A 17,567-nucleotide genomic window follows, 5' to 3' on the forward strand; every position below is an offset into this window, starting at 1 on the left:
CACTGTTTTCATTTTGGGATATTATTTTCTGTATCTTTCTTTGATTTGCATACGATTTTTATAGATTTTTAGATGTATATGAAATTTCACTCTATGTATTTCGCTTAACATGCCATTCTTACATTTTTATTGCTGCAGACTTTTCAGAATCATAATTTCACTACGTATTTAACATGCTGTCCAATGACTGTAGTATGATTTACTTATCTCGTTTCCATGTTGGACGTTGAGGTTGTTTTCACGTTTTGCTTGTATAAATAATTCTGGAGTAATATTCCATGTGAATGTCATGATCAATATCCCTGGTAATTTCTATAGAACAAATTCCCTGTAGGATGATTACAGGATCAAATGGAACAAATGTTTTTAACATCACTGACTCATATTGTCAACACAATAGTGTGTAGGAAACAGTTTACAAGGTTTTATTCTGAATAGGTGTTGTCATTTAAAAATAAATCACCAATTTAATAGATGAAATAGCTCCCAATTGTCCTTTTATTTTGCATTTATTTGCTTATTCATGAGATCAAACATTTTCTAATTTGTTTGTTTACCTGATATCTTTTAAGACTAGATTAATCCACTATGGGTTTTTCTTTTTTTTTAAATCTTCATGACAAGCTAAGGCACTAAAAATGAAAGGCAACGCAGAGCAGAGAGGAGACGGAAATGGTTAGTGACCCCCTACTAAGGTGATGATTATTTCAAATGATATTCTCAGGTATATTAATATGCAAATTATGAGAAAGAGAGGAAGCAAAAATCATGAGATTTGAGCTCATAATACAGTAAAAAACTACTTCAGACTGGCTCAGTTTTAGATCTTAAGGGACTTTGATCCTTTGTCAAAGCTTTTACTAACCAAATGCATTGATGTAAAGGAACTGATTTAATATTAAAAGGAAGTATGAACGGCATGAATAGTTGCCACGTGTTGGGTCTACAGCTGTGCTGGGCGATGTGGGAGCATGTGCCTCTCGAACACTTGAAGTGGGGCTAATCTGATTTGAGATACTGTAAATACAAGATAGATGCCTGATTTTGAGGACTTCGCACACACAAAAAGGAATGCAAAATATCATTGATAATTTTTGAACCATCTACATGTTGAAATGCTAATGTTTGGGATATACTAGGTTAAATACAACATATCATTAGATTAATTTTACCTGTTTCACTTTTTCTTTTTTAAATGTGACCTCTGGAATTCATATTGCATACAGGCTAACATTGGCTGGCACAGGTCTAAAGCATCATTACGATCTCAGATTTTAAGAAGGCCAACACAGAATTGCAGTGCTTTAGCCAGAGATCTAAAAGGGAGTATGACTCGAGAGATAGGGTGCACTTCATAATTCAATTAAGTAAAGAGAATGGCACCACATTGACCAATATGACCAGCCGGGAGGGCTCTGATGAGCTCAGATATTTATTCATAAATCCAGATTTTTTTTTTAAGATTTTATTTATTTATTTGACAGAGAGAGAGACAGCCAGCGAGAGAGGGAACACAAGCAGGGGAGTGGGAGAGGAAGAAGCAGGCTCATAGCAGAGGAGCCTGATGTGGGGCTCGATCCCATAACGCCGGGATCACGCCCTGAGCCGAAGGCAGACACTCAACCGCTGTGCCACCCAGGCGCCCCTCATAAATCCAGATTTTAAAGGACTTACTACAAAGACAAAGATAAAGGAGAAAAACCAGCTGGTGTCAGGACTCTTCTATAGAATGAGTCAGAGGAAGCCAAAGGCGCTTTGAAAATTCTGTCCAGAGCCCAAAGAAGAACAAAGAAGGCCAGATACTGTGGAGGAACTCAAGCAAAATATCACCATACAAGAAAGGGAAGATAGAATTATACAGCTCCTATTTCCCCTCTGTCCTCTCTACAAAGAGAATGATCTTCCAATTGGAAAAGGGAGACAAAAATCTCAAGAGGAAAGTGTTTATGAAGTGTACGGGAGGGTGTGCATTAGGCAGTTGTCCTAAAGGATCTGCGGCTCCGAAAGGGCGGGTTGTCCAGAGACCATGACACACACGGATGTGTGTACACTGTGGCTGAAACCCTGGGTTTTGACCAAGTCCTGCAGGAAGCCGCTGTAGAGTGCTAAGGACAGAGGATGGAGAATGGAACACTGGAGAAGGTTCATGGTTGGTCTTTGTTGTCTTGCTTTGTTTTGTTCAAATGGAGACTCTTGAAGAATTTTTTTAATAGAGTAATTTTTTCCAGAGCGAGCACAAAGTATTCGTCCATTAGTTTGTTGGTTCAATATTTCCTGAGGGCGTCTAGGAAGCTGGGAACGAAAGATCCCTGTCTTCATCAGCTTCCATGATGGTGGTGACAAGAGGGCCCGCAGGAAATAAGTAAATAACAGAGCATGTTAGGGGTGAAAAGTGTACAGAGAAAAAGAAGTCTACCTGAAAAGGACAAGGAGAGCTGGCGTAGAGCGACTAGGGAGGAATTCCTTGAGAAAGTAACAACAACTTGGAGGAGATGGAGAGAGCCATACAGAATTCTGGGGAAAGAATGTTCTAGGCAGGGGAATAGCAAGTGCCAATCATCCGAACCTCAGAGAACAGCAGGGAAGCCAGTGTGGCTGCAGCAGAATAGTGAGAGCAGGGGTAGCAGATTAGACCAGGGAAGTACAATGTGGACAAACCATGCAGAGGCCTTTGTAAGAAGCATGGCTTTTTCTCTGAGTAGAAGGGGAATGTACTGGGGAGTTGTGAGCGGAGCATGGACAGGTTCTGACTTAGCTTTTAAAAGGTCGTTTTGATGGCTGAATTGAAGGTAGACTGTTGGAGGCTCTATTAGTCCAGGTTCTTCAGAAAAACAGAACCAGTAGGGTGTTCATATACATATAATAGGGAGATCTAGTGTGAGGAATTGGCTCATGTGATTGTGGGGGCCCTCAAGTCCAAAATCTCGAGTTAGCCAGAAGACTGGAGATGTAGGAAAGAGGTGAAGTTTGAGTATGAAAGCAGTTGGCTGGCAGAGTTTCCTCATCTCTGGAGAAGGTCAGTCTTTTTTTTTTGTAAGGCCTTCAACTAATTAGATGAGGCCCACCCTACATTCCAGAGGGCCATCTTCTTTACTCGAAGTCTACTGATTTAAATGTGAATCTCATCCAAAAAATACTTTCACAGAGAATCTAGAATCGTGTTTGACCAAATATCTGGATACTATGGTCCAGCCAATTTGATGTATAAAATTCATCATCACAGAGGCCAATGGCAGCAGCAAGGAGACCAATTAAGGGTCTGTTGTATTAACACAGGGAGAGTTAGTGATGGTTGGCACCAGGATGTTACAACAGAGATTGGGAGAAGGGGTCACAGCCTGGATATCTTTGCATGTGGCAGTCACTCCCCTGGAGTACAAAGACAACCGGAATTAGTCCCTGAGGTCAGAGTACTCAGAGTTTGTAACAATTACCAAAACCATAATCACTTGTTGTTCGTGGCTCCTCAGATTACTTTATCACCTCCTTGGTTCAAACAATGAAGCTTACTACTAATACAGGACCATACTCGACACCTACAACAGGAAGACACAGGAAGGAAACCACCGAGAGAAAGGCTGTAGTCTTGCCATCCTAGTGAGTACTTGCTTATAATCCACAATAATCACGACGAGTGCTGTGAACTCACAGGATCCCACACAGGGTGCCCGGGCAACTAAACAAAACTCAGTCAACTTCCAACGGTAGGTTAGCTTCCCGATCAGGAGATAACACGGTGCGCCTTATCAGGTCATGGTTAAAGTGATTTTCTCAGGATTGGCGTCCATCTTTTAAGTGGGGCACCAAGAAGCTAGAGATAATCTAAAGAAGAACAACTTAGGTGGGTGGGGGGGGGCGTGGTCTTGAAACCAGGTTTCACAAATCAACTGGGACCATTAATTTAGAGAAGAGATTTATTTATTCATTTCTCCAACAAATTATTTTTTAAGGCAGCACTTCCTTTTTTTTTTTAAAGATTTTATTTATTTTTGTGGGAGGGGATAGAACAAAGGGAGAATCAGACTCCTTGCTGAGCAGGGAGCCCTGACGCACCACTTGATCCCAGGACCCCAAGATCATGACCTGAGCCGAAGGCAAACGCTTAACCAACTGAGCCACCCAGGCGCCTCTCCAACATTTTCCCCCCTACTCTCTGCCAGGTAGGTCTAGGTCTTAGAGGAAAAAGGAATCAAATTCAACTCTTGCATTCAAGGAAGCTTATAGTAAAATCGAGGCTTGACAGAGATTTTAATTCAACCTTGTTTTATTATTTTTTGAAATCTTGGACTAGTCTTTTTGTTTTCATTTTTGTGTTTTCATTTTGCTTTGTTTTGAAGTAAGCTGTATGCCCAACATGGGGCTTGAACTCACGACCCTGAGATCAAGATTTATAGGCTCCACTGACTGAGCCGGCCAGGCGCCCCGAGGGACAGAGATTTTTAAATGTGTTAAAATGTCAATTTCCACATGGCGTGCTATGAACTATGATGGGTATTGGTCTACGATGCTTTGGAAGCACAACAAGAGAGGCCTAACCCAGCCTTGGTGATCCGAGAAGGCATACCGAGATTGTCAAGAATTCAGGAACACAGAATTCAGCTATTTAAAGAACAAGTTTATTAAAAAGATCCCTTTAAAATTTAGAATCCTCCACTCAACTATAAACATCACCAAAAAAGTACATTCTCTAATTCATCTGTCTCCCAAGCCTGCAGTCCTGAATGGATTTGCACAAACATTGGGCGGAATCAGCTTACCGGAACAGCCAGAGGTGCCAGACGTGGAACGGACTATCTCAGAAGGCAGTGAGCTCTCCGTTGGTAGCGGTATCCCAGCCCTAGGGAGCATGAAGGAGGCCAAGTCATCTCCCTAAAGCCCCCTGCACGGTCCAGGTAGAGGATTACTTCCTTAAGCTTTTAGGTCTTACCTGGGAACTAGAGCAAACTTAAGAAACGATGTCTTTTGAGAGGCAAGAGAGTGTAGAAAGACCAGGGATCCAGACTTCAGAGCCAGAGACCTGGATTTGAATCTTTTTGGATCTTCCATTTGCTCACCTGAGCTGGTGCTAAAAACAACCTTCGTGATGTTACTTAGTATGTGAGAGGCAAGGCGACGCTTAATTCTTAGCACGGTGCGGGGGCGGGGGGGGGGGGGGATGTGGTGACTGTTAGATCCCTTCCTGCCCCGAGGGGCACACTTGGACGTAGTGACTATTTGAAAGCAGCACTTGGTGAAATCTAGAAGAAATTCATTGTGAAAACATTCTTCCTGCCTTTTCATGGTAAAGATGCTCACCATTTTTTTAATAGGAGTTTTGCTCTTTCCCCTATTATGCAATACATTGAGCATACTATACCAAGGTATTTGAGTGGGAAATATATAAAAGCTGCATGCAGGACACATCTGGCCCTTCTGGCAGATTTTTCCAGCCCAGAGCCCAACGTCTGCTGGCGTAAAATGGTGCTGCACCTGTCCTGTCACCATTCCCAGGTAGGCTGGGTGCTGGCCCGGCTCTGGCAGATGCAGGAACCTATTTCCCTTCAATCTACAGAGAGTAGGGATGACAGTCAAAGGTGGAGAGTTCCAAATCCAATTCTGAAGACAAGGCGTGAGATGGGGAAGAAGAGGTGAAGGATGTTGTAAAGATGGAGACCAAGTGTCTTAGTCTGTTCCCGGCTGCTATAACAAGCTACCACAGACTGGGGGGCCTTAACCACAGAAATGTGTTTCTCACAGTTCTGGTGGCTGGAAGTCTGAGAGCAGGGAGCCAGCATGGCCGGCTTCCGGTGAGAACCCCTTCCTCGTTTGCCGGTGGCGGTCTCTTGTGGCGTCCTCTCGTGGCAGTGAGAGGGAATGAGAAAGCAGACCCTGTCTTGTCTCTTAGTACAAAGGCAATAATCCCATCAGGGAGGGCTCTACCTTCAAGACCTGATCACCTCCCAAAGACCCTGCCTCCAAACAGCATCACACTCAACAGGGATTAGGGTCTCAACACAGGAGTTCTGGAGGGACACAGACATTCCATCCATAGCACCAAAACTCCAGAAGAATTAAGTGGACTCATGGGTGCCTGGGTGCTCAGTCGGTCAAGCAGCCGACTCCTGATTTCCGCTCAGGTCATGATCTGAGAGTCCTGGGATCAAGCCCCACATCAGGCTCCCTGCTCAGCAGGAGTCTACTTCAGGATTCTTTCTCTCCCTCTACTTCTCCCCTCCTTCACTCTCTCTCTCTCCCAAAAAAACGGGTGAATCTTAAAAAAAAAAAAAAAGAATTAAATGGACTCAATTCAACACAAATGGGCATTGAGCAGTGAGGAAGTCTAGGGACCAGAGTCGAGAGAAGGCACTCATTGGGGGCGGCTACTTCTATGCATCCAGCATACATTCCCACGAAGGATTCCAGATCCATTTATAGGGATCCAGAGATATGCTTCTTCTTCTTTTTTTTTAAGATTTTATTTATTTATTTGAGAGAGAGAGCAAGAGCGAGAGAGAGAGAAAGTGTGGGGGAGGGGCAGAGGGAGAAGGAGAAGCAGACTCCCCATTGAGCAGGGAGCTTGACTTGGGCCTTGATCCCAGGACCTTGAGATCATGATCTGAGCCAAAGGCAGATGCTTAACCGACTGAGCCCCCAGGTGCCCCCAGAAATATGTTTCTTACACTTTCTACCAAAGATTCCCTCGGGCCAGAGAGAATGAACACATAGCCCCCAATACTCTGCCTCATGCCTGAAGTTTATTTGAATTCATTTTGCTTTATTTTAAAATTCAACTGCCTTTTGCATTCCACTTGATAATATTATCATTGTTTAATAACCCTCTCAAAAATACCTCCGCATAAAATGCGCACTTCACCAAAGCACCTCCTATTCCTTGGCATACGACTTTACCCATTACCTGCCTCACCCAGACTGAGAGACACAAACATAGAAGTTAATGCCAAACCACTGATTACATTAGCTGTCCATCAGACTTTGGGGGCTTTGCAGTTTACATACCTAGAAGAAATGGGTGTCTAGTAGACGGTCCGTCAATCTTGGTTGACTCATACAGGCTTTCTCATGCTCTTATCTGAATCTAGGCATTTCCAAGCATGTCTGTTTTTTTTTTTCTTCTAGAATATTTAAAAAGAATGATTGACTGTTTTTTGAATGTGTAGAAAGCATGGTCTGTAGTATTGGAGACTCTCAAGTTGAATAATTTGGATTCCAATGTACATAATTTCAATTTTCATCAATGACTTGGGGAGAATTCCCTAAGAGACATCTCTAATCATGCATGCTTTCTTCTTCTCTTTTTATCCCATCCTGTTCTCAACTTTTTTATAGGTTGGTTTTATGGCTGTGCATGGGGAAGAGGGCAGGTTTCACGAAAATGACCCTAACATAGCCTTTTGCTAACTTGGAGGAGGAGAGGAAATGGGCAAGAAAGGAAATGAGTTCCACCAAAGGTAGTGTCCTCCACACTTAAGAAACCATGTTTCTGTAAGTTTTATGATTTGGACAAACACTTTGATCTAAATCCGTATCTTGTAGTATTGCCTAGGAGTAAAGCATTTTTTTAAAACAATTTTAGATAACACAAGGGGCAACTATTATTTTCTGCTATCATCTTCTGTAACCAAGCCCACGCTCGTTCTGTCCATCCACGACATCATTTCAATAAATGAAAGATGCTGGGGCAAAGAAAGTGATTGGGGAAGCCAGCAGCCCAAAGAGGTGGCTGACCATTGCTTCAGAGAACCATCTCCCCTCGGCATGGAATTCGAGGGGCTGCTTTTATGTTAGCCAAAGGGGGAAGCAGGAGGGAGTTGGAGTCCAAAGGTAACTGACGTCTGGAAACATTTGAAGAAGGTGGTCTAACTTCTTTGTCCTTGGTCAAGTTGGTCTTGGGAACAGGAGTCTTTGGCCATGTCGTTCCTCATCTTAAACATAGCACAGTCATTTCTGTACGTGCTTTTTTTATCACTCACGGTGACGTAAGTTTCGGGTCAAAAGCAGTTTTTGCAAGTCTTAGCTGTAACAGGCCTACGTGCAGGGCTAAGCAGAAGTTGCTAAGCTGTAGGTCAGAGCAGCAAGGGAAATGAAAGCACTATGGAGTCAGGCATGCTAAGTTTCTCCCTGTCAGATTAGTGCAGAAAATCTTTTCTTCTATATTTTATTACTTCGAGAGATTTATTCTATTTAATAACTCAGCACGCATGTCTTGTTTTCTTGCTATGTTTCCAGTAACGCAAGATTATTGATTATTTTAGGTATTATTATCAGTTCTTAATTATCCCTTGTCATTTACTTAGGAAATCTGTGGATCACTTTTCTTTTGCTTACATCTTTTTTTCCCAAACCTTCCATGTCAGCAGACCACATTGCAGATCAGTGTTGGTCGAGTAAATGGAGGAGCTGGTACATACCTGTCACAAGCAAATTCATGGTGATGTCAAGTTTAAAAACCTAGCCCCTGGAAGGTAAATGTATTCCAGTCCGCAACCCGCATCAGATACAATGGCTGCCGAATCTCTCTCTGCACTCCCTCCAGCCATCCCCTTCAGTGTGAACCCTGAGTTGTATTCAGAAAAGTCGGGGTTACTAGAAAATTACCTAGAAATCAAAACGCACTCCTCTTTCAATGTTCTGGAAAATGAAGTAATCATCTGGGTACCTTCCCATCTCTATACGGCGAATGTGAATATGAGCATTCATGAATCACACCACCTGTGAAATGTACATGTGTGAAGCATGACCCCGGAGAGCTGGCTTTCTAGAGTCCAAAAAAGGGCATACATTTTCAGATGTCAAATGCACACAGATGTCAGGCGTCATTAATGGTAGCATGTTTCTGCATTTTGCGGTCCATCTTCCCAACGATCTCATCCAAGAAATTTCTCCCTCTTGCTCTCGATTGGGGATGGGGGAGGGATGGTCTGACACATGAAGCTGTGTTACTGAAACAGTCCTTTGGCAGCTGGAAATAACCTTATATAGCAGCATTGCTTCACATTCCCTGTGCTAGAAAGATCTGTATGGAATGTGGTGACTCTTCGTGCTGATAAGGACATTCCACCAGGAGAATGCTGGGGTCGGGCTGAGGAAGGATCCCTGTAGCATGTTACTCATTAAACACGGGCTCTAGTTGGAGACCCGTGGAGAGTGGCAGCCGGCAGAGTGTTACTAGTCAGAGACACCATGACCTGGGCTTGGCCCATTTTTCTTTGAAACATTTGGAACTGCAAGCCCAATTGCACTTTCCGTGGGGCCAGTCTGCCTCTGCTACCCTTTCAATGTGGTAGTTTATTATTATAGGGGTGACAGAGGCTCAGACTCACACACAGCTATTGTTTTCCTTTGCTGAGAACAGCAGGAAGAGAGACACACACACACAAAAAGAAAAAAGCCCTTCAGAAAATAATGGATCTAGGCTTTTGCCAGCCTGTGAGAAAACAGATTGACACCAGGCTGAGCGACATGCCCAGTGCCACCGAGGACTTGAAAGTGCCTCCGGAGGTGACTGCATGTCGAAGAAGTTTCTCTGCTGATCTTGGTACGACTCTGGCTTAGAAAAGTGGTATTCAGGGGTTCAGAGAAAATCCCTTCTCTGCATAAAGGGAAAATGAAGAAGGAGACACTCAGGGCACTATTCCATGCCAAAGACCAGATGGGCAAAAAGTCGAGTGGTTTTGTCACCCCGCACCTTTGACACGGGCCACGCCCCAGGCTTCTCAACTGTGGGCTGCTCTTGGACCCACTGTGGCTTTTCGGCTTTGTCGCCGGCACAAAGCAAGCTGCCTCCCTTCCCCTTCTCTTTTTCCTTTGCTGTCCTTTCCTCTCACTTCCCTCTCCTGTCCTTCCCTTTCTCGTTCTTTCTCCTCCCCCTCTTCTTCCTCAAACCTCAGTCGCTGAGTGCTTCCTCTCTGCCGTGCACCGTGTCCCGCACAGTTTGGAAAGCCAGATGCATGGTGACTCTCCGGGACATGCACCCTCCTAAATGTTAAGGAAAAAAAAGTCCCCCAGCCAAATTCATCTTGTTCTCCACCCGGTCCTGGGCCACTTTCAATGAATTTTGGTTTCTGCATTTAAAAAAATTGCAACTATTATTCACAAAGCATGACCAAGCCTGGTGGTAATCACCCAATCCATTGATTTACTTATCCAGTCACAAAGCACTGGGATTCCAGCAGTGAATTAACAAAGACTTTACCTTCAGAAGCCCTGGGAGTCGGGGAGAGAAGCAATAGGCAAACAATAAACATATTAGTCAGGCAGGGATGGTGACATGAAGAGAAAGGGTATAGTAGCAGGTGCAGAGAGAGGGGCCAGGTGGACAGATGGGTGCCTTCTGAGCAAAGGGCTGGAGCAAGTCCCATGGAAGCTGAAATGGGAACAGCATTACAGCCAGAGAGAACAGCATAGGGCAAAGGGCTGGGTCCTAGAGTGCCTGAGCGTCCAGGAAGAGTGGTTTGGCAGGAGCAGAAGTGTTGGGGGGAAGTGACAGAAGATGAGGTCACAAGCTGGCAGGGGTGAGACCTCTGACAGCCTTGGAGGCGGGATCAGGACCCTGGCCTTCCCTCCGAGTCAGATGGGGAGCTGGTCAGGAATTTTGAGCCAGGGTAGGTGGGGCATGAGGTGCTGCATGGAATAGGGGGCCTAGTGGGCCAGTTTTAATAAGCAGAGGGGGCTGGGCTGGTTAAGTCCTTAGGTCTCAGGCCACGCTACTAGATTTGAAGCGTGCCCCTGCTTCTTGCTAGTTGTATGACTGAGGGTACGTTACTTAACTATCACGTGCCTTCTGTGTGGCAACTGTGGCTACCCTTTAGAGTTGTTATAAGGATTATATAAATTAGTATTTGTAAACTACATATTTGCTACACATACAAAATAACTGTATTTTTAAAGGATCGGTTTTTTTAATTGCAAGATAATGAGTTATGACCTACCTTTCAGCAAGTAATACAAGAAAGTTCCCATGTCCCAGATGACCAGGTCAGAATTTGTATCCAGGTCTGCACGACCTTGAGCCCATTGTACCACACGACACGGTACCTGCCGCTTTCCCTGGGCGCTCCCCCTCCCCCACAGCTGGAGCTGTGATCAACAGGACAGTAACACTGGGTGTTGTGGGTTGAACTGTGTCTCACCCAAATTCCTGTATTCAAGTCCTCACCCCCAAGGAGCTCAGAATGTGACCTCATTTGGACACAGGGTCTTGACAGAAATCTTCAAATTAAAATAAAGCCACTAAGGTGGGTCCTAATCCAAGATGACTGATGTCCTTATAAAAAATGGAAATTTGGACACAGATACCGTTAGAGGAAAGCATGGCCCTGCCGATACCTTGATTTCAGAATTCTCACCTCCAGATATGGGAAAGAACAAACGTCCGAGGGTTAAGCCCCTCAGTTTGTGGCACTTGGTTATGGCTGCCTTAGGAAACCAATGTGCTGTGTTTAGGTCATTTTTACTATTCTATACATTCCAATCAGTCTTTGCCAGCTTGCTAGCAAAGGCACAGTGCTAGATCCCAGCCTGGATAAGATGCCTGAGTTTCATGAAACTTCCTTCTTGTCCAAACCCTTTAGCCCAAGAGGTGAATGAGAAGCTGTAACAAAACATTTACAATTAAAAGTGATTGCAAGTAGGAGTGATCCCCCTGGTCTCTGATGCGCACTAATTTCCCCCTGTAATTAACTTGTCAACACTACCTGTTAATAAACCTAGAGGGTTGCCAACATTGATCAAGTAAAATGAGAGGAAATTGGATCCCATAGAAAAATGTCACATCAAAGTATCAGAAGTATTTTAAAAAATCTGTTCGGATTCTGCTGATTTTTTTTTTTTAAAGATTTTTTTTTATTATTTGTTTATGTGACAGAGAGACAGCCAGCGAGAGAGGGAACACAGCAGGGGAGTGGGAGAGGAAGAAGCAGGCTCCCAGCAGAGGAGCCCGATGTGGGGCTCGATCCCGGAACACCGGTATCACGCCCTGAGCCGAAGGCAGACGCTTAACGACTGCGCTACCCAGGTGCCCCGGATTCTGCTGATTTTTTAAGGAAGACAAATCATCTCTGATGTGTAGAGATTGCCGGCACCTGGATAATCTGGTTAGGGTACCTCACTTTGATTGCCCATCGTGTGGTTTCATTTCAGCCTGAGATCTGAATTCCTCCAAGTGACTGCTGTAGCATAAGCATTGCAAGTAATGCGTCTGCTGAAGATGAATTGAACCACCTCCACTCTTTACTAAAGAGATCTCACCATGGGCCGTGTCTTTGCTTGTTTTTTGAACGTTGGTGTGGTACAATGGCACACCAATGCTCCATAAATATAAATATAAATGTTACACTTCATAGTTTCCCTCAACCTTGATCTCCTCCCATAGATTATTTAAATTTTCTAATAATACACCCAAGGACTGATGATTTCCCATTACTTTCTGTAGCCGGCACCCTTTTCTAGAAATACTTGGTGAATTGCCCTATAGCTGCTGCGAAACAGCCGGAGAACCTGACGGCGGCTGCCAGCTGAACGTCTGATCCATTGTTCAGGCATTTCATAGCGACTTCCCAATCAAGAGTCTAGGTGTCAGGAGCCAGGTGTGGGAGACTACCCGTCTTGATCTGAATTCTGCAATGTTGCCCATTAGCTGTGATTCAGTCTCTCTGGGCTTCAGCTTCTTCAACTGTAAAATAAGGACAGTGGTAACATCTCTGTTGGGATAATTCAGAAAATTAATGAAATAGTATCCACAAAGTGTCTCACATTGAGCAAACATCCTTCATCGTATAGCTATTATCATTGTTATTCACTGCAGTATGTTACGAAGTGACATTTTTAGAAATACCTTGTGAGGGACACCTGGGTGGCACAGTTGGTTAAGCATCTGACTCTTGGTTTCGGCTTTGGTCATGATCTCAGGGTGGTGGGATCGAGCCCCGGGTTGGGCTCCATGCTCAATGGGGAGTCTGCTTGAGAATCTCTCCCATTGTCCCTTTGCCCCTCTTCCCTGCACTCTCTCTCTCAAATAAATAAATAAATCTTAAAAAAGAAAAGAAATACCTTCTGAGGCACGCCCCTCCCAAGTAATAAAAACATGAACATAGCTATTTTGCCTCTTAAGAAGCAATTGCTGATTATCTGAAAAAAGGAAAGTCCATAATCACGATTTAAGTCAATTCTTCGTTAATATTGATACTTCAATAGTAGACACAGGAGAGAGAATTTTGCTACTTCTTTGATTTACATGTCCCATTAATTTACATGGGTGCTTTGTGGCACCTAATGTCTCTGCCTTTTGAGCAATTCCCCAGAAAAACAAAATAACAGTGACCATGACAACAAGAAATGTTTGCGTAGTGTTGCTGGAGACGGGTCACTAAGCGAAGTAAGTACAGCGGTTCCCCATATCCACGGCTTCACTTCCCGCAGCTCCGGTTACTTGAGGTCATCCGCAATCCTGAAGCAGAAGATTTCCCTTCTGACACATGCTTGGAAGGTCAGCAGTAGCCTGACGCTATGTCACTGTGCCTATGTCAGTCACCACCCTGCATCTCATCACCTTTATCCTCTCAAAGCATCACAAGAGGAGGGGTGAGAAGAGTACAATAAGATATTTTGTGAGAGAGAGACCTCATTCGTGTAACCTTCATTACAGTATATTCTTATCATTATTCTCTTTTATTATTAGTTGTTAATTTCTTACTGTGCCTAATTTATGTAGTGCATTTAATGATGGGTATATATGTGTAGGAAAATATGTGGTGTATGTAGGGTTCCCTACTAGCTGTGATTTCTGCAATCCCCTGGGGTTTTGGAATGGACCCCCGCAGATAAGGGGAGACTACTGTATTTTATTTATTTATTTATTTATGATTTAATGTATTTATTTGAAATCAGGAACAGGGGGAGGGGCGGGGGGAGAAGGAGAAGCAGACTCCCCACTGAGCAGGGAGCCCTACAGCGGGGGGTCTGGGGGAGGTGTCACAGGACCTAGATCATGACCTGAGCTGATGCAGACGCTTAACCAACTGAGCCATCCAGGTGCCCCGGAGGATTACGGAATTTATATTTACTCTTTTTATCCTTCTAAAACACCTTAGGGGGCACATCCATCCCCGTTTTTCAGTTGAGGTGACTGAGGTCCGGAGAGCTTCAGTAACTCACTCAAGGTCACATACAGCTAGTAAGTGGCGAAACTCCAGAACTCAAAGGAACTTACGGGGACCATAAAAATACATGCATCTTTTACCATGTGCATTGTGTCTAATGAAACTTGGGCAAAAATCACAAAGATATGGTTTGCAAATTTAGCATTTTTCTTTTTGTTTTAATAGGACTTGCCCTGAGGCACTGAATGTGTAAAGTAACGGTAGGGGTGAGAATTATTCTAATCAAGAGCTTACTTCCTGGGGGGGGGTGTGGGGGGAAGACAAAGGACAGTTTTAGAGTTAAACCCATGCGTAGTGGGTAAGAGTTGAATTTGTAGGTTGACTGGAAGGTTTGCCTATGCCTTTTTTTTTTTTTAAGGATTTTATTTTTCTCTAATAATCTCTTCACCCAAGGTGAACCTCGAACTTACAGCCCCGAGATCGAGAGTCGCAAGCTCCACGGCCCGAGCCAGCCAGGTGCCCTTTGTCTATGGCTTTGGTTGGACTGAAGGCTCATCCTAAACTAAAGGGAAGGCCTCCAAAGAATGGCGTGATTTAGATTAAGCTTGTTCTTAAGTGTTAGCTCTGGAGTCTTCATTCCCAGTGTGAAAACCAATCCGTCAGCTGGGTGCTCTCGATTAATGAGCACTCCCCAGGTTCTGTGGAGCGTGAGAGACTGTGGAAGGCATGGAATTTAAGACGACTGACTTGTTTCCATGCAGAAGATAAATACTTACTAAGCATCTGGCCCATAATTAATTAATTAGTTAATTTTATAGCCATCAGTGCAGCATTCAAGACTGTGGAGTGGTTAATCTCCTGCTGCTTGCCCCCAACCTCCCTCTGCTTTAGCCACCTTGGTCTTCTTGCTGTTCCTCGCACATGCTGTTCCCTCTGCATGCAACATAGTTCCCCCAGATACTTTCCTTGCTCCTTCCTTTACTTCCTTCAAATCTCTATTTCAATGTCACCTTCTCAGCAGGGCCTTCTCTCGCCACCTTCTTCAAGATTACAAACCAATCACCTCCTATCCTCCCTCAACACTCTTTAGTCTCCTTTATTGCTTGATTTTTCTCTATAATTCTAGTCACCCCCAAACATCCTATATCATGTACTTATTTCATCAGTTAACTTCTCCATGAAGCTTCATGAGGGAAGAGATTTTTGTCTATTTTATTCACTGATGTATACCTAATATTAGAATAGGCACTCAAGAGGCATTTATTGAATGAATATATCAATTATATGATTTTTTTTTTAAAGATTTTATTTATTTATTTGACAGAGATAGAGACAGCCAGCGAGAGAGGGAACACAAGCAGGGGGAGTGGGAGAGGAAGAAGCAGGCTCCCAGCGGAGGAGCCTGATGTGGGGCTCGATCCCAGAACGCCAGGATCACGCCCTGAGCCGAAGGCAGATGCTTAACGACTGAGCCACCCAGGCGCCCCTCAATTATATGATTTATTTGTATGAACAGGAACAGGAACTGAGCAATGTAGGCCCGTTACTAAGAGCTTTATGTGTGTTGACTTATTAAATAAGCACAGAGACATTTAACATATTACATCTGATAGGATGTAACTGTCTCATGCATACAATCAAAATATTCCCGTGTGGTAAAAACAATATTGATATTTTTCTCTTTATCGCACATTGTGGGAGTGTGAGAAATAGAGAAGTTAAGGAATTCATCCAAAGTCAACGGTGATAAAGCCTAAAAGGGAAACCTTGATTCAGGACAAAGAAAGATGTGTCTTCTCCCTCAAAAAGGAGGTCATGGTAAATGGGAAATGGTACCAATCAGATACTGATGATTAAGCACTCAGTCGACAGGAAGCAGAGTCCCTGACTTGGGGGCCAGCGAGAGAAGGGAGAACACAGTATATGAAATAAAAAATGCAAACAGGAAGTGCAAAGATGGAATAAAAAAAAAATCTAAAGTTATGCTACAGTCCAAACAATTCTTACCTTTCTTACCATAACCGGCCAATTGGGAAATATCTTTTGATTAGCTGGCTGGCATCATTTTGAAGCAAATAATATCTTAGAAACACTAAGTTTCAATCTCTGTTGCTTTTATGCTTCATGATTCTTATTTATTACCCATTTCACCCTAGTTAGAGTACTTTATAGTCACTCAGGTCAATTATAATATAGAAAACGTCAATAGCACGGTTTGATTTTTTTTTTTCCCTCCAAAGGAGCAAGTCTAACGAAGAACTATAATTTGAAAGCAAATGGGTGTGAAAAGTGCTTACATTCCTTCAAGGATTTGTCATCTTCTGGCTTTTAGTTTGTTGGATACAACCTCTGGGGACTGAACTGAATAATTTGAAGATGGAAATAGTATGCTTTTGTAAATTAAGCACCACTGCCAGGGAGATTGATTAAATACAACTTAACTAAAACCTCATTATATATTCAGATTAAGTTCCTTGTCAATCTTTTTTCAGAAAAAAAGAATCTCTTCCTAATCAGGGTGTAGTTTCCCCTGGAATAAACCTGTTTTTTAAAGTTTTCCTTCAGGGGTATTAAAAATACCGTTTTCTGCTGCTGTTTAGAAAGCCTGGAACATCTTAATGCCTGATAAGCGAATGTCTTATTTAGAAGTTAGCTTTGGGGGCGCCTGGGTGGCTCAGCCGGTTGAGTGTCTGCCTTCGGCTCAGGTCATGATCCCAGGGTCCTGGGATGGAGCCCCGCATCAGGGTCTCTGCTCAATGGGAGTATGCTTCTCCCTCTCACTTTCCCTCTGTGCTCTCTCTCAAATAAATTAATAAAATCTTAAAAAAAAAAAGAAATTACTTTTGCCTTGATATTCAGAAGAGAGGATTCCCTGGAGGTATGTCTGAGGATTATAATAAAAAACCTCTCTTATTCACTCAGGGGAAACTACACAGACTACCTCCAAGGGTCTGTACTCTACTTTCTTACCAGAATACTTGTATCATTTTCTCTTCACCACTTTGCATTAATATATGCACACAAACGCATATATTTATGGCTGAATATGTGTCTGTTTATATAAGCATATTCATGTATGTGTATATGTATTTAAATAATGCCTAATTTTTTTTATAAAAATGGGATATTCTCATCATAAAGAACAAAAAGCAAACAATGCAAAAAAAGTACAAAGAAGAAAGTAACCCTTCACACAAAATTATATCCCTCAAAGGAAAAGAAGGACATTAGTCTTGGCACTTGGTGAACATCATTCTAGGCCTATCATGTCGACCAAAATGCCTTCAGCACCGAAAAGGAAACTCAATGATCGAGATGGTTTGGTTTGTGTGGAAAACTCACTCAAACTTCTTCATTTCCTTTGGCATTTTCCACGTGGATATTAAGGAATGTTTCTCTACTTTACAAAAAACCACAGTGCAGTGAAATGCTAACTAGGAGCCAATGTTCTCTTCGTCGCTAAAGATGATC

Source organism: Ursus americanus, chromosome 32 (genome assembly GCF_024610735.1).
Source record: "Ursus americanus isolate L20-20 chromosome 32, mUrsAme1.1.p, whole genome shotgun sequence".
Lineage (NCBI taxonomy): Eukaryota > Metazoa > Chordata > Mammalia > Carnivora > Ursidae > Ursus > Ursus americanus.